This window comes from Pelodiscus sinensis, chromosome 3, assembly GCF_052426305.1.
Source record: "Pelodiscus sinensis isolate ZL-2025 chromosome 3, ASM5242630v1, whole genome shotgun sequence".
In the NCBI taxonomy this organism is placed as follows: Eukaryota; Metazoa; Chordata; order Testudines; family Trionychidae; genus Pelodiscus; species Pelodiscus sinensis.
In genome coordinates, this window is record NC_143054.1 from 117973423 (window position 1) to 117999792 (window position 26370).

At 40.5% G+C, this 26370-nt stretch overlaps 1 protein-coding gene and 1 long non-coding RNA gene across 5 annotated transcripts in view; one reads left to right on the forward strand and one right to left on the reverse strand.

Annotated features, from left to right (window-relative positions):
• Positions 1-26370, forward strand: part of PACRG (parkin coregulated) — a 485180-nt gene that overhangs the window by 184346 nt on the left and 274464 nt on the right. The window lies entirely within an intron of this gene.
• The window catches only part of LOC106731451 (uncharacterized), a 125166-nt gene that overhangs the window by 32596 nt on the left and 66200 nt on the right, over positions 1-26370 (reverse strand). Inside the window, exon 2 of the long non-coding RNA XR_001367728.4 lies at positions 11179-11285. This is a non-coding gene — a long non-coding RNA (uncharacterized LOC106731451). The remainder of the gene's footprint in view (positions 1-11178; positions 11286-26370) is intronic.

The window sequence follows — 26370 nt, forward strand, 5'->3', positions numbered from 1 at the left end:
GATAGATGGTTGATACATACCTATGGTGCTCCACACTTTGAATCAGTATAAGCATTCCTGATGAATTCACTCATTACGAACACAAGGAGCCCACTAGGTGTGCACACAAGTGACATAGTTACTGCCTTGACTGTATGCTGATGTAACTTGAATTAAGAGATGTGTGTAATGTAGATATGACCTTAGGTATATGAATTGTTTGTAAGAGGTTAGGTCAAGATTCATTCAGGGATTAAGCTCATACTTTTGTCCTACTGGGTCTTCTGAACTCTAAAGGCTTAGGAACAAGAAGACAAACAAAAATTGATATAATTTCTTTCTTTCTTAAAAAAAATCATGACTTGGGGCTGTATAATGATTTTTGAATTTGTGTGTTTCAGGCAATGTTGGTGTTGTAGATGTGTGTGTATTATGTTGTGAAAGGCAAAACTATAAATGAGTTCACAAAAGAATTAGATTAATTCCTGGAGGATTAGGTCAATCAATGGCTTGGTCAGAGATGAAATCCCATGGTATGGGAATCCATATCCTAGACTCTGACTGCCAGAACCTGGGAGTGGACAACAGAATCACTCAATGAGTGGCTGCAATGTTCATTCCCCCAGCAGCACCTGGCACTGTCGTCTGCCAGAAGATAGGACACTGGGTTAGATAGGATCTTATATTCAGTAAAAATTATAATAAATTTTTGTCATTGAGAATTTTCTCTTTGAAAAATATTTAATCTGAGATATTATACTGCTCTTCATGAATATTTTGGAATCAAGTTCTACACACAAGCAGTGATGTGAAATAAACAAAAGGCTGGATTGAGAGGCACAAAAACTATTGAGGAACAGCAATCCCCATTAATGGATCGAATGAAAATGAAGAAATGTAGACACAAGCCTAGGAAATCAGTCAGTCACACAATCCAAACTGAATAAATTTATACTATAAAAAGAACCATATAATTAAAATTCCAAATTAAAAATCACAGTAAAAGCATAGAAAGTACTATGCCAGAAATATAGATTTCACTGCTAAAACTTCTGGCATCTCTTTACTTATAAACATTTGGAATGATTAATTGTTATCTACTATATATTTGAGAGAGTTTGTGCATCTGTCTGTGTATCTGTCTAACTGTGAGTCTGTTTGTTCAAGGACTCTTCCTAAATGGTAAGAGATAGGATGCACCAAATGCAGCTTCCTCTTATCATAATTTAATGCAAGGAAAGGGTTTGGTTGTGCCAGGAGAATAGGATGTGCCTGGAATTCAATTGTTTCTCATGATCTAGAAAGGGAGGGAGAGAGGGACAGTTATACTGAAGAATGGCCACAGGGGGGCATCAAGGGAGCAGAGATGGGAACCAGGACAGCTATAACCCTACTCGGTTGTCAGGAGGTGTGGTGGAGAAAGAGACAACTGTATATTATACATTTGAGAGAGTTTGTGTGTCTGTCTCCCCCCAGCCAGGGAATATGCACTTCTGCCCCTGGCTGTGACTGCTGCAGCTACAGTAGCCATAATCAGGCACTTCTCATTGGACCCAAGCTGCTGCAGTGAGAGAGGGCTGAGGTAGTCCTATCTCCCCAGGGAAGCCTACATACTGAACCCCTCATGCCCAGTCCCACCCCACCCCAGAAAAATGATTTAAATGAATCAAGTCTCTTGTACCAGCTAAGTACATTATATAAGAAAAGAACTGCCTTCTGTAGGCATTGGGATGTCTATGCTTTTTTAAGAACAAAATCCTGGGAAGCAGGTGCCGAGACATAGGTTTGTGTGGGAGGGAAAATAAAAATGCTCCTCTGTCCTATCCTTATTTTTGTAAATACTGTGCAGAGTAACTGTTGCCCCTCTGTGTCAGGGTTTTGTCCTCTGCCACCTTCTGGCAGTCCCCCACCCCAGTCTCTAAGCTGTGTCCTATTTAGGGTTGCCAGGTGTCTGGTTTTGAACTGGACAGTCCAGTATTTGAGCTTTCTGTTCAGGAAACAAATTGAGAAAATATAAATGTCTGGTATTTTTAAAATAAGATGTAATGTAGATTGTGATGTAATGTCAAGTGTGTTTGGTATTTCTGTTGAAATCATCTGGCAACCCTAGTCCTATTCCTCATCCCTGATTTTACCCATTGGTCCCTTCTTACACTGTCTCCAGCGGTTTAACACTCCTATGAAGTAAGTTTCCACACCTGCTCAGACCTTGCCTGCTCTCATTTGATTTGCCCCCTTCATCCTCATCCTATGAACAGCAACAGATTTTAATTCCCAGTGGGGCAGCAGTTTCAACAGATGTTATTATGCATGTTCAGTTCATGTGAGCATGCTCAGTATCAGCCAAACAGCTGGTAAGTGTGTAGTGCCATACCCGCCTGCCATCCTGCAGCAATCCTATTATCACAGGGACAGACCGCTTTGGTCAGGGTTACTGGGTCCACAATCCTGACAAGAGGGTGGACACTGAGCGTCCTGAGTGTTTTGGGGGCCAATCTTGCAGGGGGAAGGCTGAAGCTACTGGGCCTTATCCTGCATACTGCCCCAGTTGTGTGCCCCTGCCAGTTCTGAGCCCTGAACAGCTGCCTACACTAGATATGAACTTGCTTCCACATTGCAGCTTCTTCAGTTTGGCATGATCATAGATTTCAGAGAGAGCTTCCTGAAGAGACATAAATCATTACTCAGTTTAGATGTCTGCTTATAGACAGAAGGATTGTATCCACCTCATCCTCATTTGGCAAGATTTCTGAAAGTAACAGAGAAAATCAATGTATAAAAGTATTCTAATCTCTGACATTGATCCTTAACTAGTATTGAGGCTAATCATGAATATCCCTTCAAAATACTGAGCTCAGCACTTCTTGGCTTCCTGACTTCTAGTGGCCATTTCTTTCAGTTGGAGAGTAATGGAATTAGCAGCCTTGTCAGTTAAGCCTTATTTATGCTCCATTTGGACAAAGTGATCCTCAGTACATTAGAGAGCATCATACTCAAAAGAGATTCCATCTTTCATAGGGCATAAGGAAAAAAACAAAAAGGGTGAGGAAAAAAATGAGGGGTAGAGTTTGGTAAGACATTTTGGGTGTATCTACAGAGCCTACTAGTCTTATTTTAAGAGGTCAAATAGCAAGGGAAGTCCTACTTGTGGTATAATTGAAGTCAGTCATAAAATTCATGTAGATTTCAGTGTATCTAGTTTTAACCCCTCCTCCCCTCTGTGTCTATTTGGATCAGATGCTGTTATTCTGAGGCGTATGTGACCAAAAGTATTCTAGCTCCAGAAGGAGACAAAATACACTTCACCAGCTATACCAAATATTATATATCACCGGAGCACTGCTCTTGGCTGTTAGTTTGTGTTTCCTTTTACATGATCTGGAAAGTCTGACAGATGCTTGGTATTTCCTTGCTCTGCTGATTAAGCTTTGCATCACAGTGGAGCTCCAGGGGTTTCTGACCTCATCTCCCTCCTGTCCTCACTCACAGACCCAGATGGGTAACACTCGAGAATACATACATATAGAAACAAATATTATAGCATAATATACAAATTTTATAGGCATGTGTTTGGGTTGGCATTTTATGCATTGTCATAAGTGTTTGTGCAAATAATCAGAAGCACAAGTCTGAAACTACTTTTGCAATTTACCATCAAACTTTTAAAGATGATTTCTTTAATTTCCACTGGCACATATGCATAGTTAAGTTCACTAGAATTTCATTTTAGTGTTTATCTGTATGAGAAATATGATGCACAACTGTGTTAGAAATGAGCTGGTCTGGAGGTAGAGAGGAAACTGAGAAGGAACAAGACTTACCTCATTCCATACAGTGTATTTCTTCTCTATCTGCCATAAGTGAAGGTGAGTAGGGAATAAAGCAAGCTCTGAAGAGCTAATGACATGAGAGCATTTTCATGAGCACTAGTTGCAGTGCTTCATTTGTAATGAAAGAGGTGCTGGGGTTAAAGTAATTAGATGCCAGGGCTCAAGCCATTTTTTAAAAAATTTCATAACAGCAAACCTAGAGGGGCCAGGGCTATGAACTGCCAAGCCTGGAGGTACTGGGGCTCAGCTTGACAAGCCCAGGCACAAATTAACCATTAACTAGTTGGCTTCTTCCTGTGTGACTGTACAAGGCCTTTGAGTTCTCACCCCATTTTGTTAGTCTAATTCAGAGACAGGCATAATTTGACTCTATATTTCTAGTTATTATAACCCAGACTTATAGTGGGTTTAAAATATTTTAAAGCCAAATGAGAAAACAATATGTATTCAAACTATAATAATGGGTTAAAAGAGGATAACAAAGGAGTTTCAGATCAGTTTCTTTAAGTCGGCCAAATGCTTTTGATTCTCACCTTTTATTAGATGTAAAATACTGTAACTTTTAAAACACTTTAAAAAAATTTAAACTTTAAAAACTAACAAGAAAAAAATGGATTGTGCTGAATACATAACTCTACAGTGCATTCACTTCTCGCAAACTGTTAAAAGTTTGGCATTTGGCTTCTATAAAGGTATGCAATACGTAGGCCTCAGAGTAGCTTGGTAAGAATGTTGTGTCTATCTACTTCGGGAACTGTGCCCAGTACCATGGGTTTAGACTCACTTAAATTGTTTTTGTTTGAATTATCATTTTGACTGTAGTATTTTCTATTAGGGACGTTGTGGAATCTCCATCTCTGGAGATATTTAAGAGCAGATTAGACAGACACCTGTCAGGGATGATCTAGATGGTGCTTGGTCCTTCCGTAAGGGCAGGGGACTGGACTTGATGATTTCTTGATGACCCTTCCAGTTCTAGTATTCTATGATTCTATGATTTTTAATAAAAACGTACTAGAAGAGTTACCCAATATTGTTCAAGTCCTTCAGGGAAGGGGGCTAGGAATGTGAGGAGTTGCAGGAGTCAAGGCAGAAGCTTGGGGATGGGTAGGGTTCAGTGCAGAAGGCTGGGAGTGTGGGGGTGCAGGAGTCAGGGTGGGGTGTGATGAGAGGCTCAGGTTGGGGGTGAGAGTGCAGGATTCAGGGCAAGCAAGAGGTTGAGAGGTGGGAGCAGGTTCAGGAGAGGGAATGAGGGCTCAGGGCAGGGGGTGGGAGTGCCTGCTATTTTCTCCCTGGTGCTGGCCCGGGACAAGGGAGTAGGCATGCAGCCTATCCACCAGCTTCTCCCTGGGGCTGGCCTTGGGGAGGTGCCGCGGGAGGGGGGGGAAGAAAGAAAGCCATGCAACCCATCTGCTAGCTTCTCCCCAGAGCCAGTCCCTGGGAAGCAGGGAGGGGCCACGCAGCCTATCCATCATCTTCTCCCTAGTGTTAGTCTGGGGTGGCAGGGGCTGCACACCCAGCCAGAAGCAGTTCCCTGGTAGCAGCCTGGGACAGTGGGAGTTGTGCTAGCTGACCAGCAGCTGCGGTGACGAGGGGCCATGCTGCTAGCCAGTCGCTGCTCCCTGGTGCTAGGACACTTGCTACCCTTCTCTGGTCATTTGTGAGTATAGCTGTCCCTGCTCTCACAGCCCTCCCTTTCCATTTGATGAGAAATAATCACATTCCACACAAATTCCATTGTCCTGGCACAATCAAACCGTGATCTTGCTTTCAGTTATAAGTGGGAATTGCATACTAAATTTGATGGTCCTAGCTCTTACTGTTTGGAAGAGTTCTTGAACAAATGGACTCCATGGATGGACAGACACACAGACAGATGCACAAACTTTCTCAAATATATAGATTAAATTAAATTAAGTACAATATTTCATATGTATACCTATGGTATTTAAAATGAGAGGTTCTAAGACAACTTATATCAGCATGAACACAAATTAAATTCACAAACATTTTATTAAGTAAAAATTAAAATTAAGTAAACATTAAATTTAATAAAAAAGCATGCAATATAATTGAGAACTTTAAAATATACCAGAGCGTATTCACATATTCAGCAACTTTCTCTATAAATTATAAAAACATTCTAATTTACATTCATAATTCAAGAATGATTCTTTTAAGATTATGTGAACCATCTTTTTACTTCAGCCCAGAGACCCATGACAATTTAAAGAGTAATATTTTATAGCTGACATTTAATGTGCCTCTGAGACTTATTATCTTATCCAAAAGGTTGCTAAACATATTTAAAAATTTAACTAGGAACTAGTGCCAGGACTATGTTCTTCAAAATTCATGTTTTCTCACCTAATTCTCTCCGCTTTGGCACAGGACAAATTTGGATATCTTCCAGTGTCTATTTGCAAGGTTCTCCCACAGGAACGTAATTGAGAAATTAAAAGGAGAAAACGCTTTGTCACCATTAGGTGGCTCACTATGAATGTACTTGTGATTGTACCAGTTAAGTTACCCCTCCTCCACTTTCCTTTTGCTTTCAATCCCTGCTGTTTCTGCTGTGAGTTTTTCTATAATGTGAGTCATTTACAGGAAGGAGAAAAAGACCCTTCCTTTGAGTTCTAGAATAGCAGAGACCTGGGTCTTATTCTAAAGACAGTGTTCACAAACTAGTGTAGCCTAAGCAGAGAGTTCTATTTGCCTCACATAACTGCTTGCCCCTTTGTTCCTTGTGTCCTTGGCAGAGACTGAAAGAGCTGGGCCTGTAATACTTGGGTCCTGCTGTGCCACTTAAAGAAATAATAAGCCATTGTCTTCATTAAGTAACCCTTGTTTTAGCAAACAGAATCCAGATAGTGAAAAGGGAACATTTTAAGGGAAGAGAATTAGAGACAGGGATGCTTTACAAAAATTCCCTAGAGAAACTGCTTTGTTTCCACTATTTTATTGGTACTTACTGAGAAGATTCATATTCAAATAGGTTGGGGTTGTGAATCGGTCGTTTGCACATTCTCATGCACCCAGGAAGGCTATGATTATGGCTAATTACAATGACGAATGAAATCCTAACAAGGGTGCTCAATCAGATTGCTGTTCATGCATGAAGTAACTAAGGCCAGCCAATGGAGGTGGGATTTTGGTAATTACAAACAATGTGTCTAAGTTGAAAAAAGCTTAGTAAATCTGCTCAAGACAAAAGAAGGTCTAATTAATCACTTTAAGTTCTGAATTCTCCAGAATATCTGCTTACTCTGTTCATTTTAGCATTCTTTTAATAGACTTGATCTAAGGGATAAGAATGCTTCCCTGTTGCCCACACTTTCACTGGATAGAATGCAACTGTTTCAGTGTTCACAAGTCTCCCTTTGTGACAGTCAGATTTCGACCTGTTTTTCATGCAAGTAGATGGAATGCTAGACAAATAAATATGCTGTTATATGCTTTTCTTACTTTGTTTTTATTTGTTTGGGGAAAACAGTAAATAAAGTAAATGAAATGTCATAGTAATATTAACCTGGGTGTCAATCCTGCTCCCAAAGAAGTAAGTGAGAATTTTGCCATTTACTTCAAAAGTAGATGGCTTGAAATCTTAGAAGGCATATATATATGTTCAGTCACTGCTGAGTATTTGCAACACATTTTGATTTTTTGTCTCCTTTTGAATAAAGACATACCATGAATTGCATTCTCACTTTTACAGTAATTTAATCTTAATAACATTTAAATGTGTATCACCTTAGGAACAAAGGAAGGATGTTATAGGTTATAGTAAAACTCTCTTCCCCAATTTTAATATAGACATGTAGGAACTTAGGCCAATTTTTAAATGTACATGATCCTTAAAAGTTAGTTTATGCTAATGTGCTAACTACCATAACAATTGTGAACTATAAGCCCAGTCTGAGTACATGGAACATAAGGGGAGTATTTCCTCTGTTAGGCCCTGATCCTTAAAGCCTAGACAAAGTCTCATTGAACTAATCCGATCCCATTGCAGGACTGTGGGTTTAGATAGTGAACTCTCCAGAGCAAGAGTTCATTTTTCTCTTCATTTGTGTGTGATGTAAAGTGCTGAGCCCATTGTTGGTGCAAAATAAATAATAGTACTGTAACTCTTGCTTATGTTTGCAAAATACATACCTCTTGTGATTATGTGTGTGTGTCTATGTTTAGATAGAGAGCTATTAAATTGTAAATATTTTTATGTATCTTGAAGATAAGTTTTCACTGGTATTATATAGCTGTAATCACTGTGGAATAAATTCTTTTGTCTGCAGTCATATAAAAGATTGCAAATCATAGAATAAACAGCATTTATTTCAAACTTTTGACCTTTGTAAGGAGAATTGCTCCACTAAACTGCACTGAAATGTTAGTAATCCCGGTGGTAATTTCCCAAAAACTGAGTTTTAATTAGAATCCACGATACCACAGAAATGTCTTCTCTTTGTCCCATATGTTGATCAGATACATGGACAGAGGGTAATGAAAGCAGGGGAAGGTTAAGCCTATCCAAAAAGCATTTCATGGCCCTGCTAATGCCAGGACTCTTTCTGCTTCCCAGTTCTGTGCTGCAGGAGGCAAGCTCTTCTCAGGCAGGGACTGAGTCTATTAGCGGATGCCTGTTGCTGGGGAGATGCCCAGCATGCTGGTGGGGTGCCAACTGCCTGGCACTCTGACTCTGAGGTTGGGGATGAGGAGCACATTGCTTGGCATGCTGGGGAAGGGGGGAGAAACATGCCCACACACCTGTTGGATGCTCCAGGGCTGAGAGAGGAGGCCATGCTGCTCTGCTCTCCTTCTGGCCACTATGGGGAGGGTGGGCGGGAGGGATGTACCCTGCTTGCCCGATATTCTGAGGCACACGGTCTGGGGTTGGATGGGGGGCAAGTGGCCGCATAGCAACTCTGGTTTGGGACAAAGCCTCCGACAGAAGGGGCAGGTTGGATCAGGGGCTAGTTTCTCTAAGCGCTCAATTCACCCACTGCCCATGATCAGATAGAAACAAAAATTGAAAGTTTCATTTGCTATATTAGTTCTCGATCAGGGGCAGTTTCAATCTCTGATATTTTGCAAACTGCCAGGAAAAAAATGATAACCCTAGTTTGACTAGAAGGGTGAGGTAATATCTTTTATTGGACTAGCTTCTGTTGATGAGAGAGACAAACTTTCAAGTTCACACAAAGCTCTTCTTCATGTCTGGAAAACCAAGGCAGAATCCTATTTAGGTACTCAAGGTTCAGGAATATAAAAAAATTGTGCCAATCAGCATTTTTATAAAATCTATTTGCAATACATGGTTGTGATGGAGTAAATTTGTAGTGGCCCTTGTTTGGCATGACCTCATTCATAGTATTCCCATTCATGAACAAAACTATTAGCTCAAATGCTTCTAAACTATTGTCAGTATATAAATCTAATATATACATAACAAATACGTACATGGAGATGTCCATGTGGGAACTTCCCTTTGACCACTACAGGCAGTCCCCGGGTTACGTACAAGATAGGGACTGTAGGTTTGTTCTTAAGTTGAATCTGTATGTAAGTCGGAACTGGCGTCCAGATTCAGCCGCTGCTGAAACTGATCAGTTTCAACAGTGGCTGAATCTGGACGCCAGTTCTGACTTACATACAGATTCAACTTAAGAACCCCAGGCATCCCCAAGTCAGCTACTGCTGAAACTGATCAGCGGCTGATTCCAGGAAGCCCGGGGTAGGGGCTTCCTGTAGTCAGCCACTGGTCAGTTTCAGCAGCTGCTGACTTGGGGACACCTGGGGCAGAGCAGCTGGGGTGCTGCTGGGTTGGTCCAGTGGCACCCAGTGCGGCGCTACGGGACCAACCGGCAGCGCCCCAGCTGCTGTACCACAGGCGTCCAGAGCAAAGCTGCGGAGCACGGGGGCAGCGGGACAGCCCAGACGCGCCGTGGCTATCCTGCTGCCCTCGGGCTCCGTGGCTTTGCTCTGCTTTGCTCCCCGTCCCCCTGGTCTGCAGACCAGGGGGATGGGGAGCAAAGCGGCGGAACACGCGGGCAGCGGGACAGCCCAGACGCGCCGTGGCTATCCTGCTGCCCTCGGGCTCCGCGGCTTTGCTCTGCTCTGCTCCCCCTCCCCCTGGTCTGCAGACCAGGGGGAGGGGGAGCAGAGCAGAGCAAAGCCGCGGAGGACCAGGGGGAGGGGGAGCAGAGCAGAGCAAAGCCGCGGAGCACGCGGCCAGCTGACAGCCCAGACGCGTCTGGGCTGTCCGCTGCCCGCATGTTCCGCCGCTTTGCTTCCTCTCCCTGGTCTGCTGGAGACCAGGGAGAGGAAGGGCCCCGTTCGTAACTGCGGATCCGACATAAGTCGGATCCGTGTTACTCGGGGACTGCCTGTAATTGATGTGCTTCTGACCACATCTCTGAGCACCTTCAAATATCCACTTTTTATTTTTAAAAGTAACCAGTCCAAAATATTTTCTTCTTTCTCTGTACATGAAGCTGTCTCCCTCCAAATTACACTGATCAGAAATCCAAGACAGGCAATAATCATTTCTAGATCAGTCAGTGCCAACAATTCATGAGCACATACTAGAAATGGGAGTGCTATTCCATTAGCTAGTCAGAATGCACTCATCCAGTGGGTTAAAACACTTGTTACTAGCCTTAGTGTAGGGGTAATACATTACAGTATGGGATGATTTCACAAGTAGGCCACTTTCAAAGGATTAATTTCATCCCGGATCAAAGCTCATGTGGAGGGGGCATTAGTTTAAGTATATGAGTTTAAGCACAATATAAAAGCATCTTTTAATAAATAAAGTGTGGCAAGAAAAAACGCATGGAAATAAAACTCTAGGTTTGAAATATTTGAAAGTTTTCTCCAACATAAGAGTTCTTCCTTAAAATTCTAATAACCTAGATAAATGTCCCATTCATTTCTAACAAAATTGTAAGTGCTGAAATCATCTTAAGGTATGTCTTTGAAGATTTTACACTGTATAAAATAATTAGAGCAAGGGCTCTTCAGAAGCTTTCTCAGTTTGTCCCATACAAACATTGCTATACACTATATACAAATTTTTAATAGTTTTTCCTGTGGTGTTTTACAGCCAACATTATTGCAGCCTTCCAGCATGGGCACTTAAAATACTTGTTTGCTAATGGACTGATCCAGTTTGTTCACTTGCAATGAGGCTGAATCCTATCTGAACTAATTAAATTGGAACTTCATGTGCAGCTGCTGCAGCTTTTACATATTAACCATACTTGTTGAAGACCTGAACAACAGTATTCCCTTCAGGACAGTTTAAAAAAAAGAGAAAGAAAGACAGACAAACAGCTGAATTCTTGCTTTTGACTGAGTATTTGTTACTAACCCAACAGGAACTGACATGTACTGGTTGCTGGGTAACGTGCAGCTGCTCCAGTAAGAATATCCTGTGGCAAGTGTTCCTCTGGGCAGTGGTATTTAGGACTATGCCTCCTGGAAAAATAGAAAGAAATGGTATCTATGTCAACTGAAAAAATGTGTTATCTTTTCTAAAAGCCTTACAGGAAATATTGAGAACACTTTTTAAAAAAATGTAAATAAGGTGGCAGGGATAAAACTACTAAATTGTTAAATCTATTGACTGCAATTGTATTATGTTACAGTGCAACTGAGTTACAGGGAGAGATCATGAGTTAATGTAAGTTTTTGAAAAAACAGTAGCTTCTTGTTGATGTGATCTGGCATAGCATAATTTAAAAAATCAAATAGGCATTTAAAATCTTGTATTGATTGGCTAAAAGTGTCATATGACTGTACAGGTGAATACTACCATATAGTCTGAAACTTTTCCAAGTAAGTGATTCATTGCAATCTTAAACAATACTATGGATCAGTAAGCCAAGAGTATTTGAATAAATCAATCCATTTAAAAACCACAAAATACTTTGTACATTTCATTTTACACTATCCTTTCTTCCCTTCCATTCCATTTTTCTCAGATCCCCTCTCCCTGCTGCTGCCCAGGAAATCTCCCCAGATCCCATAATGCTGCTCCTGTGGCTGATTAGCTGAGTTAGTTTAATTTTTTATTGTGAAACTAATCCAGTTAATTTGTGGAGTGGGAGGAGGGGAGCAGAGTACGATGATGGAAAAGCCTACTTTTGTATTTCACAGGAAAACTGCTGGTTTAAAAGTTTCAGAAAAATGGCTGCAGATCTCTTCATCACTAATTTCTTTCCATCCTAGCCTAAACATGCAATCATTAACTGGCTTAGCTTTAATTTATATTCAGATATTAAACTGGGAGCATCAAAAATCTCTTGGTTTAATATTTCAATGCAAAAAATGCAAACATAGCACTGGACAAAATGCTAGGGACCAGGTATTAAATCTGGACTGAGAACAAATCATAACAGAATACAGTCCTAAAACAAAGCATTAAGTAAAACCTCTATATAACTTGATTTAATAAATGGTCATCATTTAAAAAAAAATCCAGTTCCAATTAGTTGGACTAGCAAACAGTGCATTTGTCCATGTATCTGCTTGATGGTCATAGTACTCTTAATGGGACTTGCAGCAATCAAGTTTCCTCAAAATGGAAGAAGATTGGACTGAAAAAAGCAAGAACCTTCTGGAATGAATAGAGTGAGAAGGGCAAGAAATTGGCACAGCTCTGTTCTTAGACCTCTAAGGCAATTTATTCATTTCCTTTAGAAATGTATAAAGTGAGCAGTGCAAAAATCCATAGGAATTTAGAAGGTTTATATTATAAGAATAGTTTAAAATCTTTTTTCATGTAACTATTAAAACTATACCTATTTCATTATTGCAGAGAGACGTGGCTGACCATGTAGTAATATGATTAATTCAAAGAGAGTCTTGTGACCATAGCACATCTAAATTATGCAATAAACAGCACCACCACTCATTTGACAGGTCTTATTGTAATTATTAAATGGGCTTTGTTTTCATTAAATACAACTGAGAGCTTTTTAATGCATAAAACATGTTCTAAATAGTCTTCTGCTCCTCAAATCACTTATAAAAATGAGAAAAATAATGTATTGTTCAAGGACCACTAACTGTCTCTCTTTTCTCTCCCACCCTTCAGCATAGCTATGCCTCTGGCCATTGCTTCTTCTGGCCTGATTGACTATTTAATTTTACAGTTATAAACTTGAATTTCTATGAATAGAAGTGAACAAAACCCCAAGAATCCTACTTGGCTCAGGAGGGGAAAAAAACCCAGTCCCCTTGGCGTGCTTTTCCCACCTTCCCTTTGGCATTTTGCATGTTTGTTTCTTTGACCCAGATACCCTACTTGTTTAAGTATGGAATGTTTAATGAACAGTAGAGATAGTATGTGTTTTAATTCAGATAATACATTTTAGTGAAATAAAATGAAAATAATTCCCATAATTACTTTTTCTATTGCCTGCACATATATTTGACTGGCAATTATTTAGGAAGATGACAGATCACTTATTTAGGTCACTTAAAATTTAATTTAGGTCTTGATCCAGTGACTGTTAAAGCCTATAGAAAACTTCCCATTGAGTTCAATGTGAAGTGGACTAGGTCTTAAAATGATATAAACTTAACATTAGACAGGTTGAATTTGAATTCAAGAAACTTTGAATTCTAGAAGCAATGTCCTTTTATTTAGATATCTCAGAGGGTTAGGTCTATATCTGCAAATACAATGAAGATTCCTGTGGCACCCTAGAAACTAGCAGATTTAATAGGGCATAAGCTTTCATGGATAAAACTCGCTTCAGATGAATTGGAGTGGAAGTAACAGAGGAAGAAGTTGCTTGTGTTAATGAGGCTAATTTTATCAAGGTAGAAGTGGTTCGTTCACAACATTTGACGGGAGATGTGAATATCCAGGAAAGGAAAATTGCCTTTGTAATGCATTAACCAGTTGCTATCCTTATTCGATCTTATATTGATAGTGTTGAATTTGCAAATGAATTCCAGTTTAGCTGCCTTCCTTTGTAATCTGGTTTGGAAATTCTTTTGTAGAGGGTGGCTACTTTCAAATCCATTACTGAAAGTACAGCTGGGTTAAAATGTTCCCCTGGAGGTGTATGTGTGTTGCCATTCCTGATATCTGATTTGTGTCCATTTATTCTTTGGCATAGAGACTGTCCAGTTTGGCCAATATACATGGCAGAGAGGTATTGCTAACACTTGATGGCATGTATCACGTTAGTGAATGTGCAGGTGTATGAGTTCCTAATGGTGTGGCTTATGTAGTTAAGTCCTATGGTGGTGTCACTCTACAAAAGCCCTTAAATCCCTGTGTGGACACTGTTATTCAGAATTGGATAGGCCTTAATTTAGTTTATTTTAATGCACTTTGGAAGTAAATTAAACTAAAGTAAATTAAGGCCCCTTTAAGTCTGAATGAGGTTATTCACACAGGGGTTTAATGCAATTTGACTAATCAGCTTCAAATTCCCATCTTTAGTTAATTTAGATTAATATTCCTGAGTGGCCCACTATAGACAAACCCAGAAGCTCCTACAATAGGTAAGTAGTCTCTCAGAATAGGCAGCAAAGTCCTCCAGATTCTAGCACTTCTGTGGACTGCCAATTGTGGAAAGAAGACTCTATTTTGTCTCTCTAGTTTAAATTCTTGTCAAATCCCCAGATAAGTGATCATTTCTGAAAGTAGAAATTGGTCCAAAATTTGAATCTTGGTGCCTTATAATGCTTGAAATAATAATTGGATTTGGAAAAAAAAGTGATAAACCTAATGTAATAGCCTGGTTTCTTGTTTGCAAAAATAATTCTCATAAAATCAGGACTAAAAACTTTAATTTCCCATTAGGCATATTGTCAGTAAAAGGAGGAAATTGTGTCTTCTGTAGTGATAAGGAGTACATAAAGAAAAATATTTTTCCTCTTATTGTGCTTAGTCACATACAAAAGTAAGTGCACTACAGTAACAGATAAAATTTGATTATTCATTTTGGTTTACTATAATAAAATTAATTAATTACAATTCTTACACAAAGTCTGTAAGGTTTTACAAATACATACTCCATATCTGCCCACAGCAATAAGAACAGAAACAGGGCTAAGCCATGATAGGATCATTTCTAGGCAAATCACATACAGAATAAAATTTCAGGTTTCAGAAGTCTTATTTAATTATTACTGTGTAACTCTGATAAGATAAATTCTATTGAGATAAATTTGACAGCATAATTTTCAGAAGTTAAAATTCATTTTTAGTACAAAAGTTTGATAAGCTTACAAGTGTCAATATAAAACATAATATAAGATTAAACTGTTACATAACTTTTTTTTGTAACTGGTTACTAATGTGTTTCTAGTAAAGATTTCACTGTACTTTGGATCCTTTTATTTTCATAAAATGACCCTAGTAGTTAAAATCATCAATTTTCTGTAACATGGAGGTTGCCTACTACAGTGCTTGGTTTTCTTGATAATTGGAGTTTTCAGTTATTTAGTTTATTACTTCTCCTTTAATTAATACTCTATACAAATGTACTTTTCTTTTCTGACTACTTTTTTTTATTACATATTTCTATTTTGGATATAATCTTATAAAACATGTATAACATCTCATTGTATCAGAAAATGCAAAGAAAATCAACATATCCATTCAAAATTCTACTTCCTTCTTTCAGACCTCACACTATCAAGTACTGATGTTCACACTTAATAAATCTGGTGTGAAATCCTGCCTCCATTGAAATCAATAGGAATTGTGCCACTGACTTCAGTGGAGCCAGAATTTTACCTTTGCTGTACACTTTACTCTTTCCTAACTAGAGTTTCTATAGCACTTGTCTCAGGTACTTTTTTGAGTGCTGATCCTTATGGGTATTAACTTTGGATACACATGTGTTCTGTGTTCCTAGAACTGGAAATTCTTCTGAAGCAGTGTCTGTTGGACTGCATCTGCACCCTACACCTCCATTTGTTCCCTACTGAGGGTATAAAGGATAGTGAAGACACACTGTTCTTTCATGCTGCTTGTGATTTGGGACAGAACAGCTCCTATGTCCACATTCTTGTAATATAAAAAGTTTTCAGATTGGTTTAGTTTATAGTTTAGTTAGTTGGGGAACAGACAATATTCTCCTCCTTGTTTCTTTATTATGTGGGGGCATCTATTGTGCTAAGATTCTAGGCTTTAAACCCTATCTGACTTGTCACTGACAAGGCAGACCAGTATTTCTATACCCAAATGACTGGATACTATATGGCTTCATCTAAATCGAGAAAAGCCCTTCATTTCCACATTGTCTACAAAGACACTCATTATGGGAAGCATACCTTAATGACCAGACAATCCAAGGTTCCTGGTCTAGGCTGGTATCTAGATTGCATATCAACTTGCTGGAGCCATGCGCACTCCGTGACATATGCAAAGCATTTCTAGTCATAGATTCATAGAATTCAAGGCTCATTTTGCTCAATTAGTCTGACTTCCTATGTAAGACAGGCTACAGAATATCTCCAAAATAATTCCTAGAGCAGATCTTTTAGAAAAACATCCACTCTTGATTTTAAAATTGCCATTGCTGGACAAGCCACCATGGCCTTTGGTAAATTATACCTGTGGCTTATCACCCTCTCTATTAAAAATGTTATACCTTCTTTCCTTTCTGAATTTATCTAGTTTCACTATACAGACATTGAATTGTATTATAACTTTTTCTGCGAGTCTGAAAAGCTCATTATCAAATATTTGTTTCCCCATGCAGGTTCTTTGTATACTGCAATGAAGTCATTCTTTAAAATCTTCTTTTTGTTAAGGTAAATAGACTGAACTTCTTGAGTCTGTAAGACATGTTTTCTTATTCTTAAATAATTCTTGGGGTCTATTCTTAGAAACCTTTCAAATTTATCAACATCTTTCTTGAATTGCTTACATCAGAGAGGGACACAACGTTCTAGCAGTGGTCAAACCAGTGCCAAATAGAGAGGTAAAATAACTTTTCAACTCCTAATCAAGATTCCACTGTTTATGCATCCAAGGGTTGCATAATCACCATAACCCTCAAATCTTTTTCAGAGTCACTGCTCTCGAGTATGGAGTACCCTATCCTCTAAATATGGTTTTGGTTCCTTGTTAAATGTATACATGTACATTTGGGACTTCTTAAAACTCATTGCCTGCTCCCATCTTATGAAGTGTCTCATTCTGTAGGATACATTTATAACAATGTATAAGTAATTATTATTAGTGAATTAATAGAGACTCTCATAGTTAACACTGTTATAATGGCTTCAGGCTTAGATTTTGTTTTCCATCATGTTATTTTTCCAAAGATGCATGGAGCCAAAATTGTCCACATTTCTGCCCAAGGGTCATTTCTTTTAAGTTCAAGTGAAAGTAATTAAACCATTTGAGTGTTAAGAAAGTGAAAAATATGTTACCAATTATTGAAAACGAGAAAAAAAATTATTTTTTCCTTTAAAATACAGGCAGTCCCTGGGTTACGTACAAGATAGGGACTGTAGGTTTGTTCTTAAGTTGAATTTGTATGTAAGTCGGAACTGGCGTCCAGATTCAGCCGCTACTGAAACTGACCACCAGTTTTGACTTACATACAGATTCAACTTAAGAACCCCAAGCATCCCCAAGTCAGCTGCTGCTGAAACTGATCAGCGGCTGATTCCAGGAAGCCCGGGGCAGAGCAACTCTGCCTTGGGCTTCCTGTAGTCAGCGCTGGTGAGTTTCAGCAGCGGCTGACTTGGGGACGCCTGGGGCAGAGCAGCTGGGGTGCTGCTGGGTTGCTCCAGTAGCGCCGCTCCTCGGTGCTACTGGACCAACCCAGCAGCACCCCAGCTGCTCTGCCCCAGGCGTCCTGATTCAGCCGCTGCTGAAACTGACCAGCAGCGGCTGAATCAGGACGCCTGGGGCAGAGCAGCTGGGGTGCTGCCGGGTTGGTCCAGTAGTGCCCAGAGCGGCGCTGCGGGACCAACCGGCAGCTCCCCAGCTGCTCTGCCCCAGGGTCCACAACAAAAGCCTGGTCTGCTGCGCCCCCCCCAGCAGACCAGGGACACGGGGAGCCGCGCCTCTGAGGCTTTGCTTTGGCAAAGCCTCAGAGGCGCAGGACCCCGCCGCCGCTGCGGCTTTGCTCCCGGTGTCTCTGGTCTGCTGGAGACGGTCCCCAGCAGACCAGGGGCACCGGGAGCAGCTTAACTCGTCCCGGAGGTCGAGATGGCGGGACATCTGCCTGCGAGCTCCGGGGCGAGAAAGCCACGTTCGTAAGTGCGGATCCGACATAAGTCGGATCCGCGTAAGTCGGGGACTGCCTGTACTCTGTAGTTTTGGACCCTTGAAAGTCTTGATTTTTTTTTCTTTTCTGGTTACTTTTAGTGTCTTTCCATATTATTTATTTTTCATGGCCAAGATTTCACAGATCATAAATAGAGTGTCCAAGAAGGAAAAAGAAAGTATGCTTTTTCAGTAATTGGTACCTCTAAGAAAAAAGGGGACTTGTTAAGTTCTATATCAGACACAAGGGGAAAAACTATCCTAGTTTCCTATGATTTTGAATTCTCACCTTATTCTCTACATCACCAACTATATTTCAGCACAAAAATGTCTTTTTTAGTGTAGGTGTTAAGATCTCAATGCGTGAATATCTCTATTTGTGCACCTTTCCTACTACTTCGTGCGTTATACCACTGATTCCGTATTAAACTCTCTGTCTTGCTTCGATTTATAAATTGAATGTTGATACTTATGAAGTCCAAGCTTTTAGATGAATCAATTAGAAATTTAAAGAAGACTGAGTAAAAGCTTGAAACAGCTAAAAAAGGTTAAATAAGTGCATAATCCTTTGTTTAAGAGATATAGGATCCAAAAATATGAAACTTGCAGTTAGTGAGGCATCTTTCAAATTTTAAAGTGCCACACACCAATAAAAATGTCAAAAATGAGAAAAGAGAGGCACAATTCCAGTAAAATAAAGAAAAATGTTAATTTCAATTAAATTATGTATTCTGACCACCCTGAAGCACGTTTGAACATCAATTGTTTTTTGTCAAGCTAGAAGTACCAAAAATACCATTTCCAAGAAAGAGTTTTTATAATGTTGATCTGTGCTGCTGAATATACCTCTCTAGAAGCTGTTTACATTAAAAACAGTAAAATAAATATACTAGTCTGAAGGCAATTATGACTGAATAAGTACTGAGTTAACAAGTATTACTATTATTTTGATTCATCCTTAGTATTACCTGTAATCTTATAACTTTCTTTTTTAAATGCTGTTTTATTATAGCATCACAGCAATACAATTCAATTTCAATGTGATAGCTTTTTTATTACAAACCCAGGTTAGAGGCATTGAAATCAGATTCTAGTTAAAAATAACTCAGAAATTAGTGTGTGGTGGTGGTGGTGTGTGTGTGTGTGTGTGTGTGTGTGTGTGTGTGTGTGTGTTTCTCTCATTGAAAGTGGTTTGAACTTGTTAACTGATGTAAGTTTTGGATCTTGAGAAAAAATTCACCTCATTTTGTATGCTTTGTATCAAAGCTCTAGATGTAATGTAGCTTAGTTGTTTTTTTTAAGTAGCCAAATTCTGCTGACTTAAGTGGCATAGCTTAGTGGCATAAACAAATTTTTAACTAAGATGTCTAGCCCAAATAAGTAATGGCTTTATGCATAGGAGTGGTGGAGGAGGGGACTCATTCCTGCTTTGTGAATGGGAGATTATGAACTACCAGGGATGGGGGCATGGAACTCAGACAAATGTTCTCATACCTTACTTCAAATAGTCTTACATGGATCCTTAGCTACTCTCCCCCTATTGGAGTTACAGAGGCTGTAGTCACTATGGTGACTGTGGACAACTTTTATCAGGGGAGAGGGGGAAGAATAGACTCTTGTACCTGGCAATAGGGATGCAGATAGGGGATCTCATTCATGTTTTTCTGCTGTCATGTGCCCTGCTACATATGAAGGCTCTTTCCAGAAGAAGTTTCTTTGGCACTAGGTGCCAGCTCTCATCAATCAAGGAACTTAAATCACACAGACCAGTCAATCTCTTTCTAGCAGTCATCCAGGGAGGAACTTGCTCTACAATTCCATAATATAAGCTTGATTCTCCCATTGAAGATTACTGAAGTCAATGGGAATTGCTCATATCCTGTCAGGGAGAATCTAGACTGGGGCAGCTTCCCAGCTGGCTAGGATCTAGAAGAGCACCCCCTACTACACTCCCTGATGGGCTTAGGCAGAAATTGGCCAGGAACCAAGCACCTCTGCCACCCAGTCAAAAAAGCAAGAGACTGGAAGTCAGGTCTGCTAACTGCTAGAGTGGCCAGCTTTCCATACACCCAATCAAACTGAAAAAGAGTAAACCAACATCTAGTGGCTGCTGATAATGATGAGTGGAATATAGTAGGGGAAATTGGTTCTCATTTGTTCTAGACTTACTGTAAATCTATTTGAATGTTTCTAAATTAATCAGGACATTTAATGCCTGTACCCTGAATATTTATTTGTTATGTTAAAGTGTTATATGCTAACACCTTATACCAGGGGCTCTCAAACTTGTGATACCGCAACCCCCCTCTCAGTTGCTCATAACCCCCCTCTCCATTGCTGCAACCAGCCTCTCAATTGCTCGTGACCTCCCTCTAATTTGTTTGCGATCCCCCTCTAAGTTGCTCGTGACCCCCCGGGGGGTCAGGACCTACAGTTTGAGAAACGCTGCCTTATACTATTAATATTGTTATATCCTGCTATGGTTATTTTAGGAATGTCAGAATGAGCTCAAACTTTCATCAAATATATTATTTTATAACTACTAGAATAGATCACCACAGAGTCCTATATACATATCTACCAACATCTTTCTCAGCAGTAATTGAATGCTTTGATAGACATTACTTAAATAGGGAAACGTACTACAAGAAAAGATTTCAATATTATAATACCTCATAAAATGTTGTTGTCTAAATGCATTGTCAAATACATCATAGCACTTTATTAACAATTGTGTGTGGGGGGAGGAATTGAACCTATTTCAGAAGTTATCTTCTTCTGTATTATAGCACATAAATCTATTATATATTTGAGAGAGTTTGTCTGTCTGTGTGTTTGTCTATTTGATCAAGAGCGCCGCCTAAACGGTAAGTAGGATCACCAAATTTGGTATGCAGCTTGCTCTTATCATAACTTAAACCAAGGCAAAGGTTTGGTTGTGCTAGGCAACTGGGATGTGCCTGGGATGGGATTGCTTCTCATAATACCATACAAGAAAAGAGACAGAGTCACAAGATAAGTGAAAGGGGTTGGCTGAGAGCATGCCCTCCCCTCCATCCAGGACTGCCCAGTCCCAGCACCTGGAGTAAATTATATAATTAAAGGTACAAACCCTGGTTTCTGTGGAGGAAGGCCTTTGCAAAGATTAAAGAGTTAAAGGTTTGGACTGTTTCTATAGTTGACAGAGACACAGATTTTTAGGCATGTTGTAAATGCCCATAGATAAATGTAAGAAAGCCAAGCTGTGAATCTGAAGTAACAACCCTTGAATTAGAGAAGGGAAGAGAACAAATGCTAAAATTTAAACTCTAAATACTATTATTTATTTGTTTATTTTTTAATATTTTGTGTTTGCAATATTCTCTGATCTGTATAAAGATTATAATAAATATAATCTCCACCCCAAAGATCATAAGTGTAACACAATATAAATAAGACACACATGGTAAAAGGTGAACCAGCAAAACAGCAAGTGGTAGGCTTGAACCTTACTTTTTTCCCCTCAACTATCATTGTATTTTCTCCTTCTATGCCCCCATTTGTTCTCTCCCCTCTGCTTCTATTCCATGCTCCTCTTCATTTTCTCCTTGAGTCACATCTGTGCACCATTGTTGTGCCTCATCTCCATGCACCACCTTCTTTGCCTTCCTCTGAGCTTTCCCAAATTTCAAGATGAGGAGGCTCAACTTTCAATTGGTATATAATTTTTAAAAGTACTGATAGATGTCATTAATATATATAATCCTTCTGTCAGGTAGTGCCAGCTGCAGCCAGGGCCGGGTTCAATATCTAGGGATTCCTCTCCATGCATCCAACACAGGATTGGCTTGAGCCCCCACCCAGAAACCTGGGAAATTCACACAACATCCCTGGGTGCCTCTGAGAGGCAATGCTTCCCCACTCACAACACAGAGTCTGAGTGTAGTAAAGAAACCTTTAATAAAAGGGGAGGGAAGTAAAATGGCATTGATTTCACAACCAAAACTCATGAGTAAATGTCCCACCCCAAGTAGGTTGGGCAGTGTCCTTTTCGTCTCAGCTTCTTAAGTCCAGCAATGTAAATGTCCCATTCACATGCCCAGCCCTTGTGTGCATCCTGCTCGCAGTCACTGCCTTTGGTCAGGGCAGACCCAGAGTTCAGAGGTGCATCTGCAGAGTTCACCTCCCATCCTGAGTGTGTGTGGAGGTAAGGAGGCAACTTACTCACTCCGCTCATCACTCGCCACCCACTTGCTTGCTGCTCTCTGCCACCACCTTGCTGGCCTTTCACCTCACTGTGCTGCCACCACTCTGTTGGCCTCTCATTGCACCTCTCTTTCACTGACCTGCTGGCTGCTCATTACACCTCTCCTTTGCCTCCCAGCTGCCTGCTCATTGTGCTGTCACTACTCTGCTGGTCACTCATCAGATCTTCCACTGGCTTGTGGTGGATTTGGCTCTAGGCCAAATGTAGTGATTTCAGCTCTTGACCCAAGCACAGTCCAGCCACAAGAAATTCCAGCATCCACTGGAGTAAGTTTAAAATAGTAAATGAGACTCCTTGTGGAGTCTGTTCTAGTTCTGTCATTAGAACAGGGGGAGAAACAGGATGAACCAGTCTTACAGCTCGCGCCTGGAGAACCTGCTGATTCAGAGTCCTCCCTTCCCAGTTAACTTCACAGAGCTTTGGCAGATGAGCCCTTGTCCATCCAAGGTTCTTTACATTGACAGGGTCTCTCCTTTTCAGCTGAGTTAAACACAGTCTGACTTTCCGCATTCTTACAATAACTGAAAGCATTGGTGATCATATCTTACAATTTCTGAATTTAGTGCTAACACAATTTGTGATCCCCACAACAGCCAATTTGGTTACAAGGAGCAAAACACCATTGTAACAGTTGAATATCTAGCAGGCTTAAGCAAGGCAGGGGCAAACTGTATTTACATAATTACACTCAGGATTTCTTTCCCATTCTAGCTGGCTGCAATGGAAGCATTGATTCAGACCCTGCTTACATATGTGATTTATAGTATCTTACAAAAATGATTTTTTTCAAACTTCACTGCTTCCATGAAGCCCCTGATCAATGCTGAATATAATCTTTGCTTTACATGTTGATAACATTTGTTTTTTGGATGCTAAAGTAGCTCTGAAGCTCCCTTCCTCCCCCGATACAGGAATATGACCCTTCCACTATCATCTGGGGAGGGCATAGGATCAAAATTAAGTGAGCAGTACTCACAACAGTTTTTGCTCTGCATCCTCTCTATTATGACAGAAGAGGAGTGAGGCCAAACTTGAGTGGGCAGTGGGGGCCCTTGCTTCTGCCAGTAGTCCGCATCTTATGTAGCATACATACACCTGCTATCACCACTTTGTGTACTCAACACTCTTGCAGACCTATAGCATCTGTTGACTTTGATTGGGATCTAGAGAAGTATTTAACAGCTTCTAAATGTTAGAGGTGGTGTTGCTGATTTTGCTCATTTAGACCAGATCAGATGGTTTAGAGTTGGAGCTTTTAATTTTGTAAATTGTTGCAGTGTTGCAATTTATATTCTGAAAGTATTTCTGAGTAGAAACCCCAGCAAATTGTATTCCTAATAATGTTTTTAAATGTATTCTATATATTGTTATTGCCTTGCTTAGGGTATAAATGTGGTCTAGTCACGTATGACAGATTAATACAACTCTCCTGACATTTAGATGAGACACAGCACAGCCTAAAGGATTTAAACAAGATTAAATTTCAGTATTGCAATATAATTGTCTGAGTCCAGAACTTCTGACTATTGATGGCCAAGGACTTAATGGGTTTAGAAGGCACTTCTTTACTTTTCTAGAATCACTCTTTATGCCTCTGCACAGAGGCGATGAAGCTCTGGAATTGGTGCTAACAGCACCAAATCACTCCCATGGCAACCTACCTACCAGAGATTCTCAATGTTATAGCATACAACCTTAGCCACCTCTTTTGAGACCAGCATGAATGAGAATTGGACATAACAGACCATCAGGAAGTATTCTTCAAGTGGGACCAATGCAACAAAGACCTTTTTTTAACCTGATCCAACTGCAAATATCACTAGTTTTGCTCCAAGGCAGCCCTGGGAAATGGATATCTAGAGGACACATTTTTTCTCAAATGGAAAGCCCCACTCCTATACGCATTCCCACCATTACCCTTGATCCATTGCATAATCATGAATATCGGACAAAACTGAGCATGAGTCATATTAATATTACCATTGTGGTCCAGGCAAACCTGGTTTCCTTACCTACAGTGATTGGCAATCTCTATTCCCCATGCATTCCCACCATGTAGCAATCTTCTATCCCAGTTTTGATGGCACGACCCTCCATCTGGATCCAGACACACTTCAGCTCAAGGCCTAGCTCCTTCATGACTTCATGATGCTGAAACATCCTACTCTGATAGAGTAAAGCAAATACTAATCAATAGTCAATGAGATTCTACCAGGAAAACTTACACATATAAATGGAAAAGATTCTTCATGTGGCTATAGGAAAAACACAACATCCTACTCTCCGCTAACTCTCTATCAATCATACTGGACTACCTCTTTGAACTACAAGAGTCCGGTCTCTTTTTTATCTCAGTAAGGGTTCATATTGCAGCAGTTGTGGCATTTCATGAACCAATGGATGGGATCTTGCTTTTTTTGCATCCCATGACTGAATGCTTCTTAACGGGTCTCCAAAACATGTCCCCTGCAGGTAAATCACCTGCTTATCTGTGGGACCTCAACCATGTTCTTAAAAGTCTCACATCTTAAGAGTCAACCATCTTTTGAACCACTCATCACATGTTCATGGCTACCATTTGTCAGTGAAGGTGGCCTTTCTTGTAGTCATCACTTTCAGCAGATGGGTAGGAGAAATAGCAGCTTTGATGGCAGATTCCTTCCCTCCCGCACACACATACACAATCTTCAGCAAAGCCAGTCACACTCAAACTTCACCCACAATTGCTCCCAAAAGTCCCCACACCCTTCCACGTTCATGAAACAATTAACTTACCTGCATTCTATCCAAAGCCTCAAAATGATGCAATCAAAGCTGTGTTACACACCCCCAACATCTGATGTGCGATTGTTTTTTATCAACAGGACCAAGTCCTACAGGAAGTCCATGAGACTTTTTATCTCTTGCTGAATGCTTGAAAGGACAAGCGGTTTCCTCCCAATGGATATCAAAATGGATCCCACATTATCCAAAACAAGCAAACTGCCATCTGTCATCACATCTCATTCCACCAGAGCAGTAGCTTTCACCACAGCTTTCCTTAACAATGTCCCACTTGAAGACATCTGCAGGGTGGCAACCTAGTCTTCTGAGCACACATTTACCAAAAATTACACCCTGACTTCTGGCCTAATCCCGACACTATCAGTGGGCCAAGTGGTTCTCTGTATAGTTTCTGGGGCAAGGCTCCAAAACCCACATCCATGAGAAGGACACTGCTCTTGAGTACCAAGAATGGAGCACCCATGGAGACATCACTAGAAGGAGAAGGAGAAGGAAGAGGAAGAGTTACTCACCTTGTGCAGTAACGGGAGTTCTTTGAGATGTGTGCCCCTATGGCTGCTCCAGTACCCTCCCCCCTCGCCTGCTTTGGCACCTCTTCAGGTCACGTCCAAGGTAGAGAAGGGATGGAGGTGTGCACCACTGACAGACACTAATGGCACGAAGAAACACCACTGCGCATGCGCAGTGTGTCAGGGCACTGCTAGAAAAGATCTCTGATTGCTGGCACAAGAACACACCAGCATCTGGAGTGGAGCACCCCCGGGGACACACATCTCAAAGAATTCTCCTTACTGTGAAAGGTGAGTAACTCTTTCTTCATGGTAACAATAACCTCAGCCAGGAGGGTGCCAAATTCAAGGCCCTAATGTCTGAGCCCCTATACATTGTGTTCTATAAGGACAAGGCGGAGCTCAGGCCTCATCCAGCCTTCTTCCTGAAGGTTGTATCAGTTTCACATCAACCAAGACGTCATTCTCCTAGTAATCTACCCTAAGCTGCATTTTAGTGGCAGGGAGCAGAGACTCCACTCTGGATGTCCATTTACATTGAAAGAATGAAACTTCCAGGAATTCAGTCTAGTTATTTGTGGCTGTGGTAGACAGAATTAAAGATCAGAATAAAAGGTGTCTTCTCAATGCATCTTATCACAGATAATATTATGGATTTGTGAGTTCTGCAACCTGGCAGGATTTCTTGCACATCTCACTGTGTGCTCCTTCAGGGCATAGGTTTAATCCACAGTGTTCCTGACACAGATCCCAACTCACAAAATCTGCATA